Genomic DNA, 13,806 nt, shown 5'->3' on the forward strand with positions numbered 1-13,806 from the left:
GGGAGGGGCCTCGGTAGCTCCGCCCCCAAAGGAGGGAGGGAGGGAGGGAGGGAGGAGGAGGGCTCGCGCCACGTTGCGAGGAAGGGAGGGGAGGAGGGAAGCCCCGCCTACTAGTCATTCAGTATTGCTAGCAAAGCAAACCAAGAGGGTGAACCAATCCCCGCATATAAGAGATAAATAAAGGCAAAAACACAAGTTATAACAGGGAAATGCTGGACACAGCATAATTCAAGAAAACCTTTCATTTACAGGCAGTCCCCGAGTTACAAACATCTGACCTGCAAACGACTCGTAGTTAAGAACGGGGGCGAGACGACAGGAAGTGAGAGAAATCTACCCCTCAGAAGGGAAATTCACTCCTGGAAGAGTTATTATCATGGGGGGAAAGGGTGTCTCCACTGAAGCTTCATCACTCATCCTTGTTAACACAACAAGCCACATTTTTCAAAATTCCAATTCTGGCCGGGACAGAAAATGTGACATTTTCTGAACAGCAGCACAGAGAGCAAAACAAACATGTGATAAATTGGAGACAAGACTCAATCAAGGCCAGCTAACACCTCCCAACAAAGGATTCCCCTGGGCAGGAAGCAGCCAAGCTACAAAGCCATTCAATGCTAATTACGGTGACCAATTGTAACATTCACACTTGTCTCAAGCAGACAAGAGTTCTTTCTCCCACCCTGGACATTATTCCACAGATATATAAACCCCACGTGCCTAGTTTACAACCTCTGAGGATGCCTGCCATAGATGTGGGCGAAACGTTAGGAGAGAATGCTTCTGGAATATGGCCATACAGCCCAGAAGACTCACAGCAACCCAAACCACAGGAGTGTTAATTCTTCTATACTATCCAAAACTCTATATACGCTCTACAATCCTGACATTATAAAGCCCAAGGACATTGTTCTTCCATCCCTTCCACTGAATTTTTGCACTTTCCCGTAGCTCTATCTAGGAATTTTGCACAAATTCAGAGCCCTCTGAACTCAACACTTTTATTGCTCCCATGGTAATGTTTTTACGATGTTATGTCTTATTGCGATATGATTTGGTTTTGTTTTGTTTTATTGCACTGTATTTTAACTCTGTGTTCTCTGGGCTTGTCCCTTTGTAAGCCACCCCGAGTCCCTTTGAGGAGATGGAGGTGGGGTATAAAAATAAAGTTATATCATTATTATTATTATTGACACAAAAGCACAGTATGTCACAGCAAACGAGATCTATATACTGGATTTTGTATCACAAAATCACAAGTCGAACACTTCCCAAGTGTCTAAGACTGTGTGATGTATTTTTGAATGATGCGCGCAGATCCAAGTAAGGTGGCCTTTTGCAGTTGACAGATCGTGATTTTGTCGATGTTTATTGTTTCCAAATGCCAGCTGAGATCTTTTGGCACGGCACCCAGTGCCCCAATGACCACTGGGACCACCTGTACTGGTTTGTGCCAAAGCCTTTGCAGTTTGATTTTGAGGTCTTGATAGTGGCTAAGTTTTTTCTGTTGTTTTTCCTCAATGCGACTGTCACCTGGTATAGCGACATCATCATCATCATCATCATCATTATTATTATTAGGTTCACATTCTGCAACAGAGCCAGTGTGGAGTAATGGTTTGTGCATTGGACTAGGGCCCCATCTACACTGATAGTTTAAAGCTACCATAACTTAAAACTGGAGTGGCTAGACAACAAACTCCCACAAAAACACATGAAAGAAATCTCTTAATGCGCACCAGTGCCCTGTGGTTTGTGTACTTACCACCTGGGCTTCAAACTGCTTCCAGGATTTCCTGCGTAATCATCAGCACAGCGAAACCACTTTCTTCAATACTGGTTTGAAACTGACTTAAGCGGCGAGTGTAGATGTGCCCTGTGACTCTGGAGAACAGTACTTGAATCCCTGTTCAGATGTGGAAACCCACTGGATGATCATAAGCAACTCACAGTCAGCCTCAGAAGAAAGCAAAATCAAACTCCCTTGGAAAAATCTTGCCAAGGACATCCCATGATTTGGTCACTTTAGAATCACCATAAGTCTGAAATGACTTGAAGGTACACAGCAACAGCATTCCCAAGCAACAATCCATTAGAACTCTTAAGTTTCTTTTCCTATATCTCATGTAAATAAAAGCCTTGCAGTGCCGCAGGTTCAGACATTGGGAAACAATTGCTCTGTCTGCATCAAGAGATAATCAGACTGAACAGGTTGCATGTAGGCTATCTCTTTATATTTTGCTTAGGAACAGTAGATGCATAAATGATGTTGACATCCAGATGCCTTCTATTCACTCATCACTGCAATATAATGTTACTTCAGTTTCTGTTTTGCATATTAAGAGATATGCTAAATAGGGACGCCTTTTGGAAGTCCATGCCTCTTCGGAAAGAACTTACCCAAAAGGCACCTTTTGCCTTTCACTTGCAGTTTGTAATTCAAATAAGGATTTTAGAATACATTCTAAGTATAGTGTACAGTCATGACATTGCAGTAACGGGGATCTAGATCGAGTCCCTAAGTCTGCGACAAGTTGGAAAATATCCCAAGTCAGAATAGCTTATTCTGCCTCCCTAAAACCTGATTTCTCCCCAGGCAGGCAGGACTACAGTTTCTATCCTTTCCATGGGAGGAGTATCGTGATGAAGATTAATGTGTAGTCACAAACAGTTGCCTTGACTACTGTAATGTGCTCTACGTGGGGCTGCCCTTGAAAATGGCCCGGAAATTCCAACTGGTCCAATGGGCGGCGGCCAGGTTGTTAACTGGTGCTCCTTACAGAGAGAGGTCAATCCTCCTGTTTAAGGAGCTCCATTGGCTGCCGTTCATTTTCCGGTCCCAATTCAAGGTGCAGGTGCTTACCTACAAAGCCCTAAACGGTTTGGGACCATCCTACCTGCGTGACCGCATCTCCGTTTATGAACCCACACGATCTTTCCGATCATCTGGAGAGGCCCTGCTCACGATCCCACCTGCGTCGCAAGCGCGATTGGTGGGGACAGAGCCTTCTCCGTGGTGGACCCCCGACTCTGAAACTCTCTCCCCAAGGATATCAGACAAGCCCCAACATTGGCAGTCTTTAGGAAGAGCTTGAAGACGTGGTTGTTCCAGTGTGCCTTCCCAGAATAGGGAACTCCTAGCATCATGTCCCAATTGCACTTTACTAGAGATTTAAGATTGTCTGCACACCGCACCTATCTCCAAAAACCTATCCATCTCACCTGTCATGTTCAGCATTTAAAATTTTTAATCATTATATTTGGCCCGGCCTTAGTTTTAAATGTGTCATGGTGTTATTGTCTAATGTTTAGTGCTGTTGTTTTAATGTTTATTGCTTGTTTTATGAGTTTATTTATTGTTGTATTTGTTATGCTGTTGTTTTATTGATGTGTTAGGCCTCGACCCCTTGTAAGCCGCACCGAGTCCTTCGGGAAATGTTAGCGGGGTATAAATAAAGGTTTATTATTATTATTATTATTATTGCAGAACTTTTAGTTAGAGATCGTAAACTTTTGGGAAACCAGGAATCTCCATAGCCTTTTAGAAACATGACCCTTTTGGAGATTAATTGGTATTCACACTATTTGGAATAATTATGACTTTTTTTTTTTTTTTTGTAAAATACGATCTTCCTGAGAAGAGCTAAATACTCATTTGAGTGAATCTTCTCCTTAATGGAAAATATCCACTAGTATTCATGAAAGGTAAATTAGGTTTTCCAGTTGTTAGACTGATATACCTGGTTATCTTTCTGAACTGTCAGGAACAAAGATATGCCAATTCACAAAATATATAGATTAGAAGTGTTATTTCACTTTCCCAAAAACATCTACTCTCACATAAAATATATTGCTTTTAAATCATGCTCTCAAGAGACCAAAATAGTATAGTCTTTGTTAGAAGTAATATAGTTGATTTACTTACAAACTTCATGCATTAAGCATACAGGTACATTTCTTATTGGTTGAGAGTTTAAACAGTAAGTTCTCTAAAGCATTCTGTTTTAGTTCTTTGTTGCGTACAGTTGCAACACTGAGTACTACACTTAAAATCTGGGAAGCCGCTGTTCTCATAACATTAGTTTGGTTCCAAGTGTAAGATAGAGTATTTGATGCATATTTTAAGCATGGGGGCCAGCATTCTTTTCAAAGGTTTCAGGTGGTGGTGGGGAAGTGCATTTTTGGAAATGATCTGGATGTTTGGCCAATTCTCTAATGTGATGGCATTTGTTGCTCTCAGGTTTGAAATGAAATGTTTCCCCAATTTGTGGGAGAGGAAATTGTGGGAGGAGCCAAAAGTACCCTTGTTAGGGAAAGCATTACTTTTTGCTCACCGAGTTTTTACTTTGCCAGAAAAATTTCTTTTTAAAATATAGTCTTTCTAGGTTCCTTCCCTTCCCTCCATGCCTTGTGTTGCATGGGAAAGCCAGGAGAGAAAGAATAATAATAATTATTATTATTATTATTATATGCCATGTCTCCATGCTGTGTAGTCCTGGGAGTTATAGTTTCCCAAGATCCATACCCTTCTCTTGATGCATTTACACTATGGAATGAATGCTCTTGGGTCCCACTTTAAATATCGTAGCTCCACACTATGCAGTCCTGGGAGTTATAGTTTCCCAAGATCCATATCCTTTTCTGGATGCATCTGAACTGGAGAATAAATGCAGTCGGGACCCATTTTAGATATTATTATTATTATTATTATTATTATTATTATACCATGTCTCCATGCATACAGATTGAACATGCTCAGAACTTCTCAGATCTCACCTAGAATCTCACTTTAGTAGGGATTTCAAAGAGAGGTGTTTTCCCCCCAAAAATGAACAGGGAGGATAGTGGGCGGGGCCAAATGTCTGCGGAGTGAAGGCATCTGGTGAAAGAATACAGAAAGAAAACTGAGACATTTAGCAGTGTGATGAAGGTAGAGAAAACATCAGTTTCATTACAAAACAAAGACATAGCTGTTTTCTGCCAGACACTTCCTTGCCTCAATGTGATGAAGTCCTATATTTGCTAAAGAGCTTCCAATTCAGTCTGAAATTAAAGTTGTGTTCTGCTGCCCTCTACTGGACATTCTGGACTATCCCTCTCCTGATCTGCTGCATTTCTAACATGGCTGCTATAGCCCTCCCGTTTATATTGTTGTTAACTGTCAACAAGTGGGCTTTGAGTTATGGTGGCTTCATAAATGAGAGAAGTAGTCCACTTTGGATCTTGCAGATGCAGGGACGCGGCTTCCTTCATTGAGTTTTTCCCTCTTTGACAGTTTTACACTTTTCTTACTGTCTTCTATCTCTCCAAGCATATCTTTACTAGTTAATCCTGTTTTTGCATTTTTTTTTCCGTGTCAGGAGTGACAAACTGCAAGTTGCTTCTGTTGTGAGAGAATTGACTGTCTGCCAGGTTGTTGCCCAGGGGACACTCGGATGTTTTGATGTCTTACCATCCTTGTGGGAGGCTTCTCTCATGTCTCCGCATGGGGAGCCGGAAATGACGTAGGGAGCTCATCTGCGCTCTCCCCAAATTCGAACCTCTGACCTGTTGGTCTGCAGTCTGCCTGCACAAGGGTTTAACCCATTGCACCACTGGAGGCTCCTTCGCATAAGATATCTACAGTATTTATTTATTATTTAATTGTTTATTTACTATATTTATATACCAGCATTTTTGCCCCTGGAGGACTCAAGGTGGTTTACAAAATACTAATGGCAAAAAATCAGTGCCAACATACATGTAAAAAGAAAAATCATAATAACAGTTAACAGTATAACAGTTTCTGCTTTGTTATGTTGACTTCTAAGGAGAATTCAGGCTTGATTTGTTCTAGGACCCATGTATTAGTCTTTTTTGTAATCTAGGACATCCACAGAATTCTTCTTTATTACCACATCTCACATGAGTTCATTTTCTTCCCATGAACTTTTCTTCCTGTCCAGCTTTCACAACCATACATAGAAATAGGGAAGATGATGTCACGAGGCATCCTTAATTTTGTATTCAATGACACTTCTTTTTACTTCAAGATCTTCTCTAGATCCTTCATGGCTGCCCTTCCAAGTTCTAGTTTTCTTCTGATTTCTTGACTTGTATTTTCTATTCTGGAATAGAAAAAGTTGAACTACCATTGTATTAAGTTTTCATCATTTATTTTAAACGTATGTAAATTATCTGTGCTCATTATTTTTGTTTTCTTAATGTTTAAAAAGCATTGACTAATCAGGAGCAATGATTTCTATCTTCATTCTAGATCTACATCCAAATCATAATTCCCAAATGGAGATCCACTGAATCAATGAAACTTAGCAGTGTTGAATTTCTGAGTCCCTGTTGGTTAGTTGGTCCATTGCCATTGGGACTAACAACTGGATTTGGACCTTGGTTTTCTAACATTGCTAAAACTCAACACAAGAGTTCAAACTCAATGCCAGTCCATCAGGGCCAATCAGATATCCCTAATAAGTACTGTGAGGACAACAATCCTCTCCTGTGGTTACTCCCAAGCAACCATTAGGGAGACACATATGTCCCCTGGAAGCTTTTAACTGCATGATTATGCTGACATTCTGTATTCGTGTTTAAAGCCATATTAACCTTTTCATTAAACCTTTATTAGTTGTGTCCTACCTTTCCTCCTGGACCCTAGTGTGTGTACATTTCTCCTTGCTGGTTTTATCTTTATTTATCTTCAGAATAGGTCTGAGAGGGAATAGCTGGCCTAAGGCTGATAAGTGGGTTTCATGGGTGAGTAGGGACTTCTACTGGGGCTGCAGGAATTCAAGTGACTGTCAGGTAATGATTATTACTCCATGTTATGACATTTAACTTCCACATATGGTTACATATTGTACAAAGAACTGCCCTCTTAAGTTTCTCCTGAATCCTCTGCCACTTAGTATAATTGCATGCTTCTAAATGGTAGTAGGATGAGCAAGAACAAAGAAAGCCACCGTGGTATAGTGGTTTGAGCAGAGAACTATGGCCCTGGTGACCAGGTTGTGAATCCATATCCAGTCATGGAAACACACTGGGTGATTTTCGGGAAGCCATACTCTCATGGCCTCAGAGGTAGACATAAGGAAATCCCCTCTGAACAAACCCTGCAAAGAAAACCCCATGATAGTTTCATTTTAGTATTGCCATAACTCAGAAACAACTTGGAAGGCAAACAACAAGCAAGAATATCTAAGTTCAGTTTCTCTGTGTCATACAAAATTGTATAAGCATCCATGATCTCCTTGTTCTTATTCCAAAATATTTACCAGTTTTTGTTCCTCCAGATTTCTCAACCTTTACCAAGTCCTGCAGAGATTTTTGACTGCAGTTTTCATTTGCCAAAAGTTATAGTTGTTATAATACAAAATACCTGGAATACAAATGTCGTGCCGAACATAGGTAGAAGAGAGCTGTACAAGCTGAAGGTTGTGATATTCTACAGTCTACAGAGAGATTTAAGAACAATTCAGCAGTTTTCCTTCCTGTTTCAGGGGCTGGATTATTTAAGAGCATAACTGAGTTTCATAATCATCATAGGCTATCACTCGTGGCTGAGTATGATTGTATTCCAAGGGTAGTCTTGGTGGTGGGTTCATAAGTGACTGTGAAGAAATTTTCTGGATCCACATGGCCTTTCACAGTGAGGGCATCAATTTCCATATGTAAAGTGGTTTGTGCAAGAGTTTCCTTGACATGCCTTCCACTTGGTATGTTTTTCCCTTTCACCTTCCATTCATGCCTCTTCAGTTAGACAGACCTGTGAAAATAAAAGGCATTTTAATATCCTCCCCTACCACTGCCATGTTTGTTTGTTTATTTATTTATTTGCGGTATTTCTAGCCCACCTTTCTCAGCCCTAAGGCAACTCAAGGTGGCTTATAGAATTGGCAGCAATTTGATCACACATTCATAAAAATACAATTAAAACATTCAGCATAACATTATAAAAACCATATAAAAATTAAAAAAATATAATCACCAGTGTTGTCCTGTTAAACCCATTATCCAGTAGCATTGTCTAGCCATTCCATGTTCTTTCTTCATAGTTTCATGTATATATTACACTGCATTTCCAAAAGCATGTTTGAAGAGCCAACTTTTTACTCTTTTTCGGAAAGTCAGGAGGGAGGGGGCCGATCTAATATACCTAGGGAGTTTCACAGCTGAGAGGCCACCACAGAGAAGGCCCGTCTCTCGTCCCCACCAAGCACACCTGCAAGAAAGGCGGGATTGAAAGCAGGGCCTTCCCAGACAATCTTAAGTTCCTAGATGGTTCATAAGGAGAGATATGTTTGGACAGGTAAGCTGGGCCGGAACCATTTAGGGCTTTATAGGCTAAAGCCAGCATTTTGAATTGTACCCAACAGTAAACTGGCAGCCAGTGGAGTTGGCGCACCAGAGGAGTTGTGTGCTCCCTGAGCGTTGCTCCCATTAGTAACCTGGCTGCCAGTTTACTATATGTATTTGGTTGAATAGCCACCCATGCTTACAATGTGTTACCAAGACTCCCTTGAAGTGCAAGTGTATTGCTATAAGTAGTTATGCAAAACACCTTGGTAAAAGTCCAAAATGTAAATTGTTTTTGGGATGTTTAGGCTAAAATCTTATTCAAATTTACTTTTGAAAAAGTCCCGTTGAGCAGAGAAGGGCTCACTTCTCATCAGAAATGCAAGGGATTGTGGTGCTTCTTCATGCTCTTACAACACAGACATTTTCAGTATTGCAGAACTGCTAGGCTCACTTCCTCGGCATCTGTACCCCTTGGATGTGAAATAATTGGTATATCTGTGAGATTAGGATTAAGCAACAACTAGAGGTGTGGACACTGTTACCATATGTACTCAAGCACAGGCCCAAAGAAGGCTGGCCATGTGCACTAACCCCCAAGGCCACTTCCTGTGACATATCAAACATAGGAGCAAGGGCAAATGATCTGGAAAGGGACACATGGGAACAAGTCGAACACAAACATGCAGAAATCTTCAGGAGAATTTAGAAGTGTCTGGAGGTTTTCAAGCAGAGGTTGGATGGCAATCTGTCAAGGGGATTCCATTAGGAAGAACCTCCTGAGAGTAAGACCTGTTTGGAAGTGGAGTATGCTGCCTTGGAGCATGGTGGACTCTCCTCTGGGGTTTTTAAGCAGAGGCTGGATGACCATCTGTGCTTTGATTGTGTGTTCCTACATGGCAGAATGGGGTTGGACTAGATGACCCTTGGGGTCTCTTCCAGCTCTAAGATTCTATTAACATGCAGGACCAATAACCATTGTGTCAACTGTTTGTGTTTGACAAAATATGTCTCCTCTAAGAATTTTCTAGGTCCTCCGGATGATTCTATGGTACGTTTCTTGTAGAAGTTACCATAGAATCATGTTGGAGGACCTAGGAAGGGAAGGAAAATATTAATTTCAGTAAGTTTTGCTTTTTATCCATGGCCAGATTGAATTTCAGAAATGGTCTGAAGGGGCGTGCGCCAGTCGTAGGTGAGAACAAAGAATGGAAATAGAAATACTAGTATAGTTTATCTTAAAGACCATCCTGACAGGGTTTAGAACTAAGATTTAGGACTTTCATGGGCTACGATTGCCTTCCGGATGTGTTGGTCTACAAGTGTCATCAATCAGCTACCATCAGCATTGCTGTTCTTAGCTTGCAGACATATAGTGCAGAGAAGGAGTAGTATTGGATCAAATGAGCATGATAGAACTGAAGGAGCATGCAAAATGTGGGAGCCCTATAAAACCATTTCAGAATGGAAAAGGAAAGTATACGTATAAAATCTGGGAAGCCAATATATGTATACTGGTGTCATTGCGAAAAGAGTCTGTCCATTTGTGAAAGTACACATGGACAAATTCTGATCCTGTTTCAGGTGGCCTGTCGATGGTAAGTTGTTATTGTTGTTATTGGTACACTGCACTTTTTAATTAGCTCTTTATAGGAAACCTCTCCTAGGTTTTCTTGGGGAGATTTACTCAAAGGAGGTTTGCCATTTTGTTGTTAACTGCTGTTGACTTCAACCTTTAGTGACCCGATGAGTGAGAGGCCTTCAAGTCAACCAGTCACCAACAGCCCTTTTTTAAAAAAATGTCATTGCCTTCTTCTAAAACTGAGAATGCAGCTTGCCCCAGATCATCCAGTACTGATCAAGGATTTGAACCCTGATCACTCAGATGCTTAGCCCAGTACTAATACCACCACGTCGTGCTGCTTCGCAAAGGAATTTTCCTGTTTTTTTTTAATTTCCTGCATCCTCATGTAATCCTTTGAGGGTTAGATGAACTGAGAAGAGTAAATAGAGAACACATTTTGGATGAGGAATTGTAGATTTGAGCTGATAAAAGATTTGGCTCCACTGCATAAATGGAAAAGTTCACTAATGTTTAAATAAATGGTTGATCCAATTACTTAGGCGATCCCTCGTAGTCCAAGGATGATGGTCCTCCAAGTTCGGTGTCCTGGCGGTGGGTTCGTAGGTGACTGTGGAGCCCTATTCTTGATCTGCATCTTCTTCCGCAGTGAGGGCATTGGTTTCCAGGTGGAAGGCGGTCTCGGACGTGGTTGGCTTGACACGCCTTCCTCTTGGCACATTTCTCTTTCACCCTCCATTCGTGCCTCTTCAAATTCTGCAGCACTGCTGGTCACAGCTGACCTCCAGCTGCAGAGCTCAAGGGCCAGGGCTTCCCAGTTCTCAGTGTCTATGCCAGAATTTTTAAGGTTGGCTTTGAGCCCATCTTTAAATCTCTTTTCCTGCCCACAAACATTCCGTTTTACATTCTTGAGTTCGGAGTAGAGAAACTGCTTTGGGAGACAGTGGTCCAATAAGAGTAGATTATCTCACTGAATCTCTGTTTCTGTGGAACTCTCAGTGCTGCCTCGCCCTTTGATCTTTCCATCCCCAAATAACAGCTAAGAGTTAGAACTGGGAAGTGAAACTAGTCTTTAACATAGATGAAAACATATCACCCAAACTGGATGGGGGTGTTTAAAAATAAACAAGTGGGGGCGATCAGAAGCTGTAATTTGAAGCTCATTCACCTAGGAATGAATAACACCCATTGAATCTGGTTGGCTGTACTTTTGGTTGGATCAGGATGCATATTGATAGCTCTTAACACATTTCAGCCTGCATCAATAGCATGGGAGAGGTACTTTAGTACTTTAAGGCTTTAGTTACCTTTGAGCCTTCCACACAAGATGCCCTTTGAATGAACTTGTGAATTTCACACATGTGGAAGGGAAAGCAAAGATGGACATTTCCAATGGCAGCCCTGATGGAGGATGCTCCAAAACATTTTACTTTTTGCCATTGACTCTACATTTCCTCCCATTACGAAGTCATTCTTAGGACTTAGGAAGTCACAACCAAATGATCATTTCAACAACTTGTATAGATATGCAGCCATTTTTAAAAATCACGCTGAATATAATTCAACATTATACAAACAGAAGTCCCTTCTTCTCTTTCTCCCAGGCCTCATCTACACTGACATATAATGCAATTTTATAATACAGTTTAACTGCATTGAATTGCATCATGTGGCAGTGTAGACTCATATAATGAATGCCATAATATGAAACTGCATCAAATGGCAGTGGAGATGGGACCCCAGTGCCATCACCTCGATCTCTGAAGCAATCTCTCCAGAATCTACCCAAAGTGTTGTTTCTGAATCGATTGTAAAGGAAAACTTTCCAGAACTCATTTATACATTATATATATATATATATATATATATATATATATAAATGCTCTGTGCATAATGAGTACCTTAAAAACAAAAGAACCAATGAACGAAATCACACCAAATTTGGCAACAAAACGTCTCACAACACAAGGAGTGACCATCACTCAAAAAATTATGGTTTTGTCATTTGTGAGTTGTGGTTGCTGGGATTTACAGTTCGCCTACAACCAAAGAGCATTCTGAATTCCATCAACGATGGAATTGAACCAAACTTGGCACACAGAACCCCATGACCAACAGAAAATACTGGAGGGGTTTGGTGGGCACTGACCTTGAGTTTTGGAGTTGTAGTTCACCTACATCCAGAGAGCACACAACAATGGATTCAAACAATGATGGATCTGGACCAAACTTGGCACAAGCACTCAATACGACCAAATATGAACACAGATGGAGTTTGGAGGAAAGAGACTTTGATATCTGGGAGTTGTAGTCACTGGGATTCACAGTTCATCTACAATCAAAGAGCATTCTGAACCTCACGAACGACAGATCGGTCTAGATAGATCCAATGTTGGCTGGGTTTAGTGGGTGCAACTGAACTACAGCTCCCATATGCAAGTCCCATTGTCCATCCTCCTCCAAACCATACCAGGTTGTAGAATGGGTCCTGGGGGCTCAGTGTGCCAAGTTTGCTCTTGATTAGTCATTGGTGTGGGTCGCAATGGTCTCAGGAAGTGAGTCAAGTCCATGGTCCATCCTCCTCCAAACTGCGCCAGAATGTAGAGTGGGTCATTTTAAACCTTGGGAAATCATTTAAGTCATGATGAGGAAGATAAAAATGAAACAAAAGAAATAGACAGTGCTGGGCAGTACAATCACATACATGCAAACAGGTTAGATGTGTCACATGGCTTTAAAGGCTTGTTGCTCTTAATGGCCATACTGACTGCAAATTATGTCAATCCTATGACGAGACCTTCAATGCAGGACTGCAGGCTCCTTAATTTAGCCTAATTTAGTTGTGATGGCTTCCTCTTTTGCTATTGCCTTGTCCTTCCTAGTGTCACTCTTTTTTCCAATGGGACAGATCTGCTTATGATATGATCGATGTAAAACTTATGGTGCATCTACACTGTCGAATTAATGCAGTTTAACCACACTTTATCTCCCAGGTGTGAATGTTATGAAATTCTGGGAATTGTAGTTTAGTGGGGCGCCAGCACTCTTCGGCAGAGAAAGCTAAAGACCTTGAAGAACTACAACTCCCAAGATCCTATAGTATTCAGATAGGGCAGCACAACTGATGTCAAACTGGATTAATTCAACCCTAAACTGTATAAGTGCAGTTCAACATTACTCGTTTAACTTCTGTGGAATACTGGGGATTATAGTTTTAAAGGCCTTTCTACCGAAAGCTGTTACTTCCTCACCAAACCGCAACTCACAGGAATCCACAGCACTGAGATAAGGCAGTTAAAAGTGGCGTCAGACTGCATTCATTCGACAGTGTAGTAGATATGTCCGGCGGTGACGCAAAGGAGAGCTTTGGCGCCACTTCTGGGAAGGCGCGAGGACGTTGTGTGCCTGCGCGTGTCCGCGATTCGTCACCAAGCCGCGGCACGGCCATTGGCGGATACGAGTGCCAATCTTGCCTTGCCCCGCCCCCTACCGCCCGTCCTCCACGCAGAGCTTTGGACTGCTCTCGCATTCGGTGCCCCGAGAGCCAGAAGGAGGGAGTAAGTACCAAGCTACGGCGCGGTCATTGGCTGATACGAGTTTCACTCTTGCTTTGCCCCGCCCTCTCCTGCCCCGCCTCCTCCCAGCGCTTCGGGCTGCTCGCATTCGGCGCAGTTAGTGCCAGGAGGGAGTAGTCACCAAACTACGGCGCGGCCATTGGCGAATACCAGTGCCGTTCTTGCTTTGCCCCGCCCTCTGCCGCCCCTCCTCCTCGCAGTGATTCGGGCTGACTCTCACATTCGGCGCGTTGAGAACCAGAAGGAGGGAGTAGTCACCAAACTACGGCGCGGCCATTGGCGAATACCAGTGCCGCTCTTGCTTTGCCCCGCCCTCTGCCGCCCCTCCTCCTCGCAGTGATTCGGGCTGACTCTCACATT

Source organism: Anolis sagrei, chromosome 2, assembly GCF_037176765.1.
Source record: "Anolis sagrei isolate rAnoSag1 chromosome 2, rAnoSag1.mat, whole genome shotgun sequence".
NCBI classification, from domain to species: domain Eukaryota; kingdom Metazoa; phylum Chordata; class Lepidosauria; order Squamata; family Dactyloidae; genus Anolis; species Anolis sagrei.